Here is a 14,802-nt window from a genome sequence, read left to right as displayed (position 1 = left end):
GCCTGCTGCTTCAGAAGGCGAATCTGGTGGGGAAGAAAACGATTCTCCTTTTATGGAGGTCTCCGGATGTTCCCTCATTCTGGACTTGGAGAAATCAACTACACACCATGATGACAATGGAAAGCATGGCGGCCCGAGGCTCGCCGACTCGACGACGCCGGTTTGCTTCCATCTGGGGTCCATATCTTCAGACATTACCTCATCGACCGAGGAGTTTGGTTTTGAATGACTGATGGTTGTTGGGCGGCTGCTTGCTGGCTCTTCCTTGCGGTGCCTTCACCTGGCTGCTTCTATATGCGACTCCCCAGTATTATACCTGTTTACGAAGGGGGTGGGGGGGTGGGGTTTCTGGGGGGGGGGGATATTATTGTAATATTGTTGGGTCAATCTGTAGGGGGAGAGATATGAACCCACTCTCTCTTGTATTGTTTAGTTATCCTTGACATTAAAACCCAATAAAAATGTTTGAATGTAAAAAAAAACAACTTTGTTTTTAGCTGTTTTCAGGTAGGCTCAGCGCGTCCCAGCTCTTGTGGCTCTTTCTTTCAGTGGCTCCCCTGCTGTCTGCCATTTGTTCGGTGCTGCCTTTCTCAGCCCGGGTTCACAGACCATGCCATGTGGTGCGGCCTGTGGGGCCACACGTGCGACTTTCGTGCGATGGCCTTTGTTCGAAGGGCCTCCCCAGTGGGGAGGGAGCCTCTGAAGCGGCTGTTAGGGGGACGCCTTCTTCATGTCGGGAGCCTGCAGACTCGCATCAGCAAGGAAGCCCTCAGGGGACCTGCTGAGCACGGGAACAGAAGCCATTTTGGCTGCGTTCGCAGCCTCAGGGCCCCCACTACCGCATGGGCATTGGATTGCCCGGGGGAGTCTCCCGACGGGAGGGACCAAGACCCGGACCAGTCTCACCAGGATGTGTCAGGGCTGGCGGGGGATGACCTCTGAGTGGTGCATTTGTTTTGCACTGAAGAATTAGCCCCCCTGATTTCTGCCATGCTTGAGGAGCTAGGTATTTGGGCCCCGCAAGATAGCACAATACTAGGGGCCGTGGATCCTGTGATGTTGGGGCTTAGGGGTTCCACCGCAGCTTTCCCTTTTCATATGTCAGTCAGTGCCCTGCTCTTCAGGGAGAGGGACACTCCGGATGCCGGTTTGAAAGTGAGCAGGGCCATGAACAAGTTATACCCACTCACGGATGAGGCGCTGGATCTTCTCAAGATCCCGAAGGTGGACATGGCTGCGTCCGCCGTCACTAAGAAGACGACTATGCCTGTCACTGGTTCCGCAGCGCTCAAGGACCTTCAGGATAGGAAGCTAGAAGTTCACCTCAAGAAGATTTTTGAGGTCTCTGCTCTGGGGGCTCGAGCTGCTGTGTGTAGCAGCTTTATGTTACGGGCAGGCCTTCGTTGGGTACAGCAGCTCCAGATGGATATGACCCTTTCAGAAGCAGAGTCCCTCCAGGCTGAGTGGCTGGAGGCCGTGGTGGCCTATACTGCGGATGCATTGTACTATCTGCTGCGGACCTCTGATAGAACCGTGATGCCGCTGTTTCCGCTCACAGATTCCTTTGGTTGAGAAATTGGGCGGTGGACATCTCCTCCAAAACGCAGCTGGGCTCTCTGCCTTTTAAGGGCAAGCTGCTGTATGGTAAGGAGTTGGAGGAGATGATTAAATCCTTGAAGAACAAAGTTCACAGGTTGCCTGAAGATAAGCCCAAGGCAAGGCGTTCCTTTCCCTCTCGTACGCGGTTTCAGGGAAATCGTAGATTTCGGGCGTCTAGATCATCGGGTTCTTCAGACAACCGTCGAGCAGGCAGCACTCATGGAGTCAGCCCTTTCGCAGTCGCCGGCCTGGCAGAGATGGTACTGCCCAGGGTGTGGGTGGAACAAAGTCTTCCCAATGAGGCGAGGCCGGTCCCCTCCTCGGTGCTGCTAATAGGGGGTCGACTGGATCTTTTTTACAAGGAGTGGACCAAGATTACCTAAGACCAGTGGGTCTTGGACATGATAAGTCAAGGTTACGTTTTAGAATTTGCTTGGCCTCTAAGGGATCATTTTTTCATCTCCCCATGCTCTTACCAGCAAAAAGTGTTAGCCATGCAGGCCACTGTCCATCGCCTCCGGGAACTGTGGGCCATTGTGCTGCTTTCCCCGGCAGAGCAAAGGACAGGCAGGTACTCCATCTACTTTGTGGTACTGAAGAAGGGAGGTACTTTCCAGCCCATCCTCGATTTGAAGAAGGTGAACAAAGCTCTTCGGGTGCCATGCTTCCGCATGGAGACCTTGTGGTCGGTAATCGTTGCAGTTCACAGAGGAGAGTTCCTCGCATCCCTAGACTTGACAGAGACTTACCTGCACATTGGAATGCAGCCCGGCCATCAAAGTTTCCTCCAGTTTTGTGCCCTGCCTTTCGACCTAGCAACACCACCGAGGACTTTTACCAAGGTGATGGTTGTAGTGGCAGCTGCCTTTCAGAAGCACGGAGTTCTGTTGCGCCCTTATTTGGACGACTGGTTGATTCGGGGCAAGTCTGAGTCCCTTTGTCGGGAGGCGGTGAATCAAGTCCTGTGCCTCTTGCGGTCCCTGCGGTGGATAATCAATTTGGCCAAGAGTTATTTAGTTCCCTCCCAGACCTTGGAGTTCCTGGGGGCCCTCTTCGACACGAGGTCGGGCAAGGTGTTTCTCTCCAAGGAGCAGATCCACAAATTGCAGGCTCAAGTTCGCTTGCTGTTGGCTATGCGCATTCCCAGAGTTTGGGATTATCTGCAGGTTCTTGGATCAATGGCATCAACCCTGGACTTAATCGTGTGGGCCTTTGCTCATATGAGGCCTCTTCAATCAGCTTTGCTCTCCTGTTGGGACCCAATCTCTGAGCACTTTCAGCTACCACTTCCGCTTACAGAATCTGCGCGGTCCAGTCTCACCTGGTGGCTCACCCCGGACAGGCTCCGCAGAGGTAGACCTGGAGGTTCCCTCTTGGATAGTAGTGACCTTGGATGCCAGTCTTTCAGGTTGGGGGGCAGTCTGACAACGCAGATCGGTCTAGTGCCATTGGTCGAAGATGGAGTCCTCATGGTCAATCAACCGTTTGGAGACCAGGGCTGTGTACATCTTGCTCTTCAGGCTCTCCTTCCCCTGGTGCGGGGCCGTTCGGTAAGGGTACTGTCGGACAATGTGACAGCGGTGGCTTACATACATCCCCAGGGAGGGAGTAGCAGTAGCCCTGGAAGCTTAAGAATTGATCAGTTGGGCGGAACTGCATCTGGAAAGGATAGCAGCCTCTCATATTACGGGCACGGACAACGTTCAGGTGGACTTCCTAAGTCGGCATCAACTGGATCCCGGAGAGTGGATGCTTTTGGAAGGCGCCTTTCGCCTTGTATGCCGGAGGTGAGGCCACCCTTGCATGGACCTGATGGCAACTTTTCGTAATGCCAAGGCCCCATGGTTCTTCAGTCAGCTTCGGGAAGCAGGTGCAGAAGGGGTGGACGCTCTGGTCCTCCCTTGGCCATCACATGTTCTGCTGTACGTGTTTCTAGCGTGGCCACTAATCAGCAAGGTGTTGCGCAGAGTAGAGGTCCACCGAGGGGACATAATCCTAGTAATTCCAGAATGGCCGAGGCAGCTGTGGTTTGCAGACCTGGTAAACCTAGCAGTTTCCGCTCCGGCCGAATCTCCTCCTACAAGGTCCCGTGTGTTTGGACGGAGCAGATCGCTTTTGTCTAGCGGCATGGCTTTTGAGAGGGAACACCTAAGCAATACGAGTTATTCGGATATGGTGATTACAACTCTTTAGCAATCCAAAAAGACCTCTTCCTCCTTGGCATGTCAGGGTGTGGGGTGTTTTTGAGTCTTGGTGTGTGGAACGCAAGGTGGTCCCCTCTCATGCCTCTGTGGGTGATGTCTTGGCTTTTTTGCAAGCTGGTCTGGTCAAAGGCTTATCCTTTAATTCCCTGAGAGTTCAGGTGGCTGCTCTGGGTTGCTTTTGGGGTAAAGTACGTGGAGTTCCCTTGGCAGCACACCCTGACGTCGTGCACCTCCTGCGGGGAGTTAAACATCTGCGTCCACCCATCCAGAATCCCTGTCCCTCCTGGAGTGGGCCCTGTATACTTCGCCGTTTGAGCCTTTGAAATGTGTGATGCTGAAGGATCTTACTTTGAAAGTGATTTTCTTGGTGGCTATCTCATCAGCTTGGCGGGTATCTGAGCTTCAGGCCTTATCCTGTAGAGAACCCTTGAGGATTCTGATTCAGGAGTGACCTTGAGAATGGTTTCTTCCTTTCTACCTAAGGTGGTTTCATCTTTTCATTTAAAGCAGTCTGTGGAGTTCCCTTCCTTCCCAGTTTCGGACCCTTCCACCCCTCAGTCCAGAGATTTATGTAGGTTGGACGTGCAACGGGCTCTGTTACATTACTTGGAGGTTACTAACAGTTTCCGCCTGTCAGATCATCTTTTTATGCTGTGGAGTGGCCCCAGGCAAGGGCAGAAGGCTTCTAGGGCCACTATTGCTTGGTGGTTGAAGGAGGCTATAAGCTCTGTGTACATCACCAAAGGGCGGCCGGTGCCTAATGGGCTTCGTGCTCATTCTATCCAATCGCAAGCGGCCTTTTGGGCTGAGTGTCAACAAGTTTCGCCACAGGAAATCTGTAGGGCGGCCACTTGGAAATCTTTACACACCTTTGCCAGACATTACCGTCTGGAAGTCCAGGCCTCAGGTTTTGGCGACATTGTGCTTCAAGCGGGACTCTTTGGGTCCCACCTAGTGTAAGGAAGCTTTGGTACATCCCAGGTGTCTGGACTTATCCGGGTATGTATAGGGAAAGGAAAATTGGTTCTTACCTGCTACGTTTTGTTCCTGTAGTACCACGGATCAGTCCAGACTCCTGCCCATGTTAGGATACGGGGTTTGGAGAATTGGAGAGACCAGCTCGATAAGTGTTTGGTCTCAGGTTCTGGTCCCGTGCAGGTGTGTTGTGCGGGCAAGAGTTCTTACTCAGTATACAAGGTTTTCTTTTTCTCTCTGCTCGTTTGGGGGGAAATTGTACATAGTGTGATTGTTTTTTCCTATTCATTTGGCATGGGTACAGTTCAATACTGGCAGACTGCAGGTGGCACCACAACTTAACTGGCAGTGTCAGTCAAAAACTTATCTGTCTCCATCTGCTGAAGGGGAGGCAAAACCCAGCTACCTGGACTGATACATGGTTCTACAGGAACGAAAATTAGCAGGCAAGAGCCAGTTTTCCTTTATTTACTTGAAACAAGAATTCTCCAATGGACAGCAGGATGTCATTCCTCACATATGGGTGATGTCATCTGATGGAGCCTGGCACGAAACTTGCTCTCAAAGATTCTAGAAGTTTTGAGCATGTTCTACTGAGCATGTGCAAACCCCAGCGTCCCAGGAAGTGCTCCTCAATCCATGATAAAACTAAGATTTTGAGAAACCAACTCCAAGGGGAGGTGAGAGGGTGTTGTGAGGACTAACGTTCTGCTGTCCATTGGAGAACTCCCATTACAGATAAGTAAATTAATTTTCTCCAAGGACAAGCAGGATGGCAGGCCTCATATATGGGGATTCCCAAGCTATTCGCTACCTCAAATAAAAGGGAAAAGCTAAACAGTGCCAAAGGCACTACTCTTTTGAGTAGTGATAGGGAAAATTCATTTAATTTGATTCCCCCCTCCCTTTTTTTTTTAAAAAAAATTTTTGAGGCAGTCTGACCAATAACAGACTCTAGAAGTGAATGGAGTTGCGGTTATGCAAAGAGACTCCATAGGACAGATTTTTAAAATTCAGTTTCACGTCAGGGCCCCAGCTAAAACAGGGGTGCGTCTTCTTGCATGGTGAAAATCCCACTTTGCTGCTTTAAAACAGTCAAAGCTCCAGCACAGTGAGTTTTGATATGCCTTTCTAGACTCAGGTTCCCTGGCCAAGAGAAAGGGCACAATTCATTAACCAAGGGAATTAGAGAACTTGGCTATAGACATTACAGATTTTTTTTTTTAAAGAAATCAGAATAGACTATCTGAGGTCTAGAGCCCTACAGATGGAAAGCTGCGGATTACTTGTAGCCGAAGAATAACAGATTGCTTTTACAAACTTATGTACGATGCTAGGTAAAAATGTGCATAGAAATCATATACAAGGAAAACACTTGAAGAAAGGAAAGACCCCAGGGTCTATGGCAGACTCCACCTACCAAGTGACCACTAATAAAAGCCTGACCTCCTAGGTCAGATATTATGCTAACAAAAGTGCAAAGGTATGAAAAGCTTCTAACCACTGGGCAAACCCCATGCTGAGATCCCACAACACAGTGGAAGACTCAACGGTGAACTGAACTTCAACTGACCTAATATAAAGCACATGTAACGTTGTTCTTTGACAGACTTATCTTCCATATGGTAAGATAAACATCAGTTTCATTCAAGTGAAAGTGAAACACATTGGTTAACCAACCAACAAGTGAAAATGCAGAAGGCATATTAAACAGGCATATGGCAAAACAGAGAAAAAGTTCTTGGACCTTTTCTCGAAGCCTCATGTAAAGACCTTTACTTTTCACATCTTGGCCCATGAAATCCCTTCTAGATTCCAGAGGAATAGTCAACATACCCCAGGCTGCAGGTAAAGAGAAGCAGCCCCTAAGCTATAGAGAACAATGTTGGGCAACTCCCCAACCTTACTAACTCTCATGACAAAACATTTACTTGAGCTTCCACTGAGTCTGTCTCAACCAACAGGATCTAGCTTCTCTGTATACATAATGGCCATGAAAACTGAGTGATTTGAATAAAATCTAATTTAAAAAAAAAACAAAACTCCTCTCTAAGATAAGAATATCCTGAGGCAGAAGTCCAGGAATTTTTTTGTTAAGAGATCCAATTGGTAATGCCACAGGAGATTGCATCTGTGGAAATCTGCATGCTGCCCCTGAGCAGGAAACAGTAAGGGTTTTAATCCAGATTTAGTCTATCAGAGCAGACTCCTCACCCATTTGGCATAGGTCTTCAAGCCCTACTGCTAAAGACAACCTCGTTCTTCAATAGAACAGCAGATGGTCAAGAATCACTCTGCCAGCCAACAAACACTGACACTTGGATCTGACGGAGGCAAATCTGCACATCGGGATCCATCTGGACCATCAGAGATTTCTCCGGTTCATGATCCTAGGAGAGCATTTCAATTTTGCACTCTCCCGTTTGGTTTAGCAACAATTCCGCAGATCTTCACCAAAGTGATGGTAGTGGTGGTGGTGACCCTCAGGAAGGAGGGCATTCTGGTACACCCCTATCTGGACGATTGGCTGATTTGGGCAAAGTCACAGGACCTGTGCAGACAAGCGATGGAGGTGGTGATGTGCCGCTTGCAGTCATTGGGTTGGATAGTGAACCTATCCAAGAGCCGACTTCTCCCCTCGCAAGTCTTGAATTTTCTGGGGGCGTGTTTCGATACCCAAGTGGGGAAGGTTTATTTCTCGGAGGAGCGTATGCTTAAGTTGCAGTCTCAGGTTTGGAGTCTCTTGCAGGCCCGAGTCCTCAGGGTCTGGGATTACTTGCAGGTCCTCGGATCCATGGCATCTACCTTGGAACTTGTTCCCTAGGCATTTGCTCATATGAGACCACTTCAGCAGGTGTTGCTATCCCGCTGGGATCCAATGTCGGAGCAGTTTCATCTTCCCCTACCGCTTACACATTCAGCAAGATCCAGTCTGTCATGGTGGTTTTCGCGCCGCCATTTGTGCCGTGGAGTGGATTTGGAGGTTCCTCAGTGGATGGTGGTGAAAACCAATGCCAGTCTCTCCGGTTGGAGAGCAGTGTACCAGTCCCAGTCAGTCCAAGGGCAATGGTCATCGGAGGAAGCATAGTGGTCCATCAATCGACTTGAGACAAGAGCAGTGCAGTTAGTCCTTCAGGAGTTGTTCCCTCTTTTGCGTGACCGCCCAGTCAGGATCTTTTCCAACAGTGCAACAACAGTACCCTACATCAACTGCCAAGGCAGGATCAAGAGTCGAGCGGTGGTTCGGGAGGCAGAAATGCTGATGTCTTGGGCAGAGCAGCATCTGTCTATGATAGCAACCTCCCACATTGCAGTGGCCGACACTGCAGGCCAACTTTCTCAGCCGTCAGCGGTTAGATCCTGGAGAATGGGAGTTATCGTAAGAAGCGATAAGTTTCATTGCCCACAGATGGGGCATTCCTCATATGTATCTAATGGCATCTCAGTGGAATGCCAAAGCTCCTCAATTCTTCAGTCGCAGAAGAGAGCGAGGAGTGGAAGGGGCCAAGCGGTGTTCTGATATACATGTTTCCGCCATGGCCTCTGATGGGCAAGATAGTGAGGAGAATAGAGGTCTACCTGGGAAGAGTAATTCTGGTGGCTCCAGAGTGGCCTCGAAGACCTTGGTTTGTGGATCTGGTCAGTCTAGCGGTGGACGGCCCACTAAGGCTGAGACATCTTCCAAACCTGCTGCCTCAGGGTCCCATATTTTTGGATCAGGCAGATCACTTTTGTCTAGCAGCTTGGCTTTTGAGAAGCAGCATTTAAGGAAGAAGAGATATCCAGAGGATGTTACTGCTACTTTATTGCAAGCTCGTAGATCTTCCACCTCTTTGGCGTATGCTAGGGTGTGGAGGGTTTTCAAGTCTTGGTGGGCTCATCAAAGGATTGCCCCTCAGCGAGCCTCGTTGTCGCAGACTCTGGCCTTTATGCAGAAAGGACTGACTAAAGGTTTGTCATTCAACTCCTTGAGAGTACAGGTCTCTGCACTGAGCTGTTTTCGAGGCAAAGTTCATGGGAGACCCCTAGCGGCACATCCGGATGTGCTGCGCTTCCTCAGAGGAGTGAAGCATTTACGCCCTTCTACTCATGCCGTTTGTTCATCTTGGAGCCTTAATTTGTTCCTCGAGGGCTTGTGTGTGGCACCATTTGAGTTCCTTCAAAAAGCTACTATAAAGGATCTCACTTCGAAGGTGGTATTCTTGGTAGCTATTTGTTCGGCTAGAAAGGTCTCTGATTTTCAAGCCTTGTCCTGCAGGGAGCCTTTCTTAAGGATCTCGGATTTAGGGGTCTAGTTGAAGACGGTCCCATCTTTTCTGCCTAAGGTGGTTTTGGCATTTCATTTGAGTCAATTTGTGGAACTTCCAGCTTTCCAAAATCTGGAGAGTACACCTCATGCCACAGAGTTAAGGCATTTGGATGTCCGGCGTGCTTTGATGCGGTATCTGGAGGTGACCAAGAGAGTGTCGGATCACCTTTTTATGCTGTGGTGTAAAGAAGGGTCAAGGCTTTGAAGGCTACAATTGACCATTAGTTGAAAGAGCCCATTGGTTCCGCTTACATTTGTCGTGGTTGTCCTGTCCCGGAAGGCTCAAGGGCTCATTCATTTTGGTCCCAGGTGGCCTCCTGGGCAGAGTGGCAACTAGTGTCCCCACAGCAGATTTGTCGAGCAGCAACTTGGAAGTCTTTACATACCTTTGCCAGATGCTATAAATTGGACATCCAGGCTCCGGAAGTTACAGGTTTCGGAGAGGGCATCCTTCGAGCGGGACTCTCGCAGTCCCACCCAGGTTAGGGAAGCTTTGGTACATCCCAGGAGTCTGGACTGATCTGTGTACATACAGAGAAAGGAAAATTGTTCTTACCTGCTAATTTTCGTTCCTGTAGCACCACAGCTCAGTCCAGAGTCCTACCCAGGGGTGTGTGCGTTTGGAGAGTCCTCTTGTTCTGTCTTCTGTCTGTTGCTTTATTGTCTGAAGAATGGCACAGGTTTTTTTGTCTTGCCTTAAAGTTTGAAATATGGTTTATAGTTGTAAGTTGTTTTGTTTCCTCTACTCATTCGGGGGATATTGTTTTCATAATTTGGTTGGAGGTTTTGCTGTATCAGCTTAGGTACATAGTAATACCAAAGGACTGCAGGTGCTACACCAGGTTACGTGCTGGTGGCTGTAAAAATTTCTGTCTCTATCTGCTGGAAGGAAGACAAAACCCAGGAGTCTGGACTGATCTGTGGTACTAGAGGAACGAAAATTAGAAGGTAAGAACCAATTGTCCTTTAGCGGAACAGGCAGTGGAGGATGCTGGCTCTCAGTCCCAGTTGCTAGGAATTCTCAGCCAATCAAGAGGCCTGAACTGTTAAGAAAGCTGTTCGGGCCTTCGGTGATTTTCGGTGCCGGATGTTGATTTCGGGCCGGATGTTGAATGCACTGAAGGTGTAGGCAGGCTTTGCTTAGCCATGTGGTAGGCCACGGTGGCAGTTCTTTTCCCATATTCATAGGTGTGTGTGCCCATTCTCACTGCTTGGCAGTTGCCTGCCCGGGAACCTGTGTGCATAAGGCCATGGCCTAGATTTGAGCACGTATATCTGTGACTTAGACTTAAGCGTGTATTTGCGCAGGTACTTTGCGCTTAAGTCCACAGCCTAGACTGGAGCACGTATTTGCACATAAGACCGCAATCTAAACTTGAGCACGTATTTGCGCATGTACTTGTGCACGTACAGCCGCGACCTAGTCTTGAGCACATATTTGCATGTGTCCTGGAGGGGTACGCACATACTTCTGGGTGGCGCAGGAGACCTCCTAGAGCCAAAGTTCAGGAGAATTTAGGCACTGGGGACGAACAGTTCCAAGTGCCTTGCTATCTATGAGGCTTGCTGTCTGAGAGCAAGTCAGGCCTCATTCTCTCTCCTTCTCTGACAGCGCTATTTAGATACTCAAAGCAATTTGATTACTACAGCTTTTGCTCATGTTGGGACGTCCCCTTGGCCTATGGTGTCTCTAGAGGGGAGTGGAATGGAAGGCAAGGCAACAGTCAGTTCTCCTCCTCCCTTGTTCCCAGTGACTGAAGCTTTCCCGAGATAGGTTGGAGAGAGCAAGGTTGGCCCTATGGGCTCTGGTGTAGATCCATCTACGTTTTCCTGGGTGGAATGTTTCCAGGACCTGCAGACCTTTCTATTTGTTAGTCATGGCGGGTAAACACCACAGGAATGTTGTCCCTAGGTAATGTTCAAGGGGATGTGGATCCATAAGACATTGGAGGATTCTGATGGGGAACTGGCTTTCACAACTCTAGTAGAGGAAGAAGTTACACCTGATTGAGAGCCGCATCGGACTCTGCACAGATTTTCCTTTTTCACAGAGATGTCTTGCTGAGTTTTTTGGCTCAGACCCTGAACACGCTCGGTGTGGCCCGAGTTTGTTGGCTCAGATCCTGAATATGCTCAGTGTGGCTGGAGGTCAATTTAAGTTGAGCGTCCTGTTTCTTTCCCCCTTGTATCTAATTCAAGAGTTAATTGGCCTTCAGTGGAATGCCCCGGAGGCAAATTTTACAAAAAGGGAGAACCAATTTTCCTATATTCCATCTGTTTCGTGATTCCGAGAAAAAGGAAGGGACGTTTCAGCCGATATTGGATTTAAAGAATGTAAATGCAGCTCTTAAGGTTCCCCTTTTCTGCTTGGAGACTCTGAGGCCCAAAGCTGAGGTCTGTCATAGTGGCGGTACACAAGGTAAGTTCTTGGCATCTCTTGACTTGACAGAGATGTATCTGCACATAGCCATCAGGCCGGAGCACCAGGGATTCCTGAGGTTCATGGTCCTAAGGGAATATTTTCAGTTTCGACTGGCGACAGCTGCACATACCTTCACCAAGGTGATGCTGTTGGTGGTGGCCGCATTGCAAAAGGAGGGTACATTGGTGCATCCATGTCTGGACGACTGGCTCATTCATGGGAAATCAGAGGACCTCTGTTGAAAATCAGTATAAAAGGTACCGATGTGCTTGAAGTCTCTAGGATGGGTGGTGAACCTAGCAAAGAGCCATTTAGCCCCTCTCAAACTCTGGAGTATCTGGAGCTCAGTTTAACATACTGGTGGAGAGAGAGTTTCTCACTGAGAGAGATTGCTGAAATTGCAGAGTCAGATTTGTCATCTGCTAGAGCTTTTTGTGCCCAGGATCTGGGACTATTTACAAATTCTGGGTTCTATGGCACCGATATTGGAATTAATGCATTGGGCAATAGCGCATATGCGGCCTCTGCAGGGGGCTCTTCTCTTCTACTGTTATCTGTTATTGGAAGAGTTTCATTTTCCTCTTCCATTAGAGGGGGAAGCCAGGCACAGTCTTTCATGGTGGCTTACTCGCACCAATCTTGAGGGTGGTGCAGAATTGTAGGTTCTAAATTGGGTAATAGTCACAACTGATTCAAGCCTCTCTGGATGAAGGGCGGGGTGTCAGGATCAGTCAGCACAGGGCCAGTGGTCGAAACAGGAGGCCTCAAGGTCTATCAATCGGTTATAGACGAGATTGGTACATTTTGCGTTGTTTGCATGTCAGCCACGGTTACACAGCCGTTCAGTACAGATCCCATCAGACAAATGCGACGATGGAGGCCTACATCAACCATCAAGATGGAACCAAGAATTGAGCTGTGGCTCAAGAGGACTGGAAGTTGATTCTCTAGGCAGTGCAGCACTTGAAGCGGCTAGCAGCATCTCACGTCGCCGGGGTAGACAACGTTTAGGCAGATTTTCTCAGTCAGAGAAATTTAGACCCTGGGGAATGAGAGCTAATGGAGGCAACTATATGTCTCATTCACAGAAGATGGGGGTATTCCCATATGGACTTAATGGCACCCAAAGAGAACATAAAGGCATCGCGGTTTTACAGCCACTGAAGAAAACATGGTACTGAAGGAAGGAAGGAAAGGAAACTTTACTGCAACAGCTATGAGGGAGAGCAAAGAAGTATGTCTTGCCATCTCTGCAGAAAAAATAAGACTGAGAGGCAGAGTGGTGGCCAATGCTGAATATGCTCAACAGAGCATGCTAAAAGCTTCTAGAAACTGAGATCAAGATTCTGTGCTGGGCTCCGTCAGATGAAGTCACTCATATATGAGGACTGCCATCCTGCTTGTCCTCAAAGAAAGTCACTTTTTATTTTAATGTTTTCTCTCGTTATACTTTACCTGTATGTACCTACCTGGCAAGCAGTAAGATTTCAGCTCTTTAATTCTGTTCCCAACTCATCCTGTGTATTTGTTGTTCTGCATTTAATGTTTACATACTGTTCTCACTCTTTATAACAAGCCTTTAGATTAAGCCTTTGTTAAAAAGTTAATTGAAGTCTTGGAGGTCCATATTCAAATACAGTCCAGATAGAAAAGTTAGCCAGATAAGCTTATCTGGCTAATTTTGGAAGTATATTCAATAGTATATCCAGATTATTGAATATAATCAGCTAACTTTAGGAGAGCTCTTTGGCCCAAGCAGACATAGCCGGTTATGTAATCCAGCTAACTCTAAATATCAAACAGGCCGATACAGTAAAAATCGCGGGAGAGCAGGTGCTCGCACAGGCCACTCTCCTGTGTGCGCGATTCAGTAAATCAAATGATTCAAATTAGGGCCTGTGGTAAAAAAAAAAAAAGGCGCTAGGGACACTAGTGCTACCCTAGCGCCTCTTTTTGGACAGGAGCGGCGGCTGTCAGCGAGTTTGACAGCCGACACTCAATTTTGCCGGCGTCGGTTCTCAAACCCGCTGACAGCCATGGGTTCGGAAACTGGACGCTGTCAAAATTGAGCATCCGGTTTTCAAGCCGTGGGCCGATTTTACTTTTTTTTTTTTTAATTATTTTTAACTTTTGGGACCTCCGACTTAGTATCGCCATGATAGAAAGTCAGAGGGTGCACAGAAAAGCAGTTTTTACTGCTTTTCTGTGCACTTTCCCGGTGCCAGCAGAAATTAACGCCTACCTTTGGGTAGGCGCTAATTTCTGAAAGTAAAATGTGCGGCTTGGCTGCACATTTTACTTACTGAATCACGTGGGAATAACTAATAGGGCCATCAACATGCATTTGCATGTTGCGGGCACTATTAGTTTCGGGGGGGGGGGGTTGGACGTGCATTTTCGACACGCTATTACCCCTTACTGAATAAGAGGTAAAGCTAGCGTGTCCAAACTATCGGCCTGGTAGTCGGTTAAAACTTAGCTGGCTAACTCAACCCCTCCCAGTAATGTCTCCAGAATGCCCCTAGCTTATCCAGCTAAATTCTAGTCTTTTAATTTATTAGCCAGCTAGAATTTAACCAGATAAGTGCCCAAATATTCATTTAGCTGGCTAAATTCTGAGTTACTCCAACCCCTTTAGGCAATGGAAAGTAAAAATCCCCAGATTGTACACAAATACTTATATAAATATATGAAATCTGTATCATCCGAATATTAATTTAAGAGGAGGAAAAAACCTCAGAACCCAACATGCATTGTTCATGCAGAACTTGTAAGCATGCTAACTTGCTCAGTTTTATTTAAAAAAAAAAAGACACAAAAATTAAATAATTCGTATGGACTTGAGAATTGAATAAAAAATGGATGGTTGGGAGGTTTTTTGACCAATGATAATATTACCCATTCGCATGCTTACAGGTTCTGCATGAACAGTGCATATTGGGTTTTGAAGACTTTTCCTCTTTAAATCAATATTTGACTGATAGAGATTTAACATATTCACATAAGTATTTGTGAAGGCAATTCATTTGTGTAACTTCAGAGTTAGCCAGCTAAATGCTTTTGAATATGGACCTCTTGTTGTCCAGAGTTTTTATTACAGCAGTCAAATGCTGCTCTAATCTATCTTCCTCCTAATAAGCACACTTTTTATCTACAAGTTATTTTTGTTATAAAAGGAATCCACTACAGACCCCAGAATACTTTGGGGTAAGAGGATTTAAAAAGAAAATCAGGAAAAATACTCCCCAGTGTTCATGGATCAACATGGTCACTGTCTGTATATATGTATGTGT

At 47.8% G+C, this 14,802-nt stretch overlaps 1 protein-coding gene across 11 annotated transcripts in view; it reads left to right on the top strand.

Annotated features, from left to right (window-relative positions):
* Positions 1-14,802, top strand: part of HEXD (hexosaminidase D) — a 146,636-nt gene that overhangs the window by 60,829 nt on the left and 71,005 nt on the right. The gene's annotated exons all lie outside the window — the stretch shown is intronic.

Source organism: Rhinatrema bivittatum, chromosome 4, assembly GCF_901001135.1.
Source record: "Rhinatrema bivittatum chromosome 4, aRhiBiv1.1, whole genome shotgun sequence".
Taxonomy (NCBI): domain Eukaryota; kingdom Metazoa; phylum Chordata; class Amphibia; order Gymnophiona; family Rhinatrematidae; genus Rhinatrema; species Rhinatrema bivittatum.
Note: the sequence above shows the minus strand (reverse complement) of the source record. Positions and strands in the feature narration are given on the sequence as shown.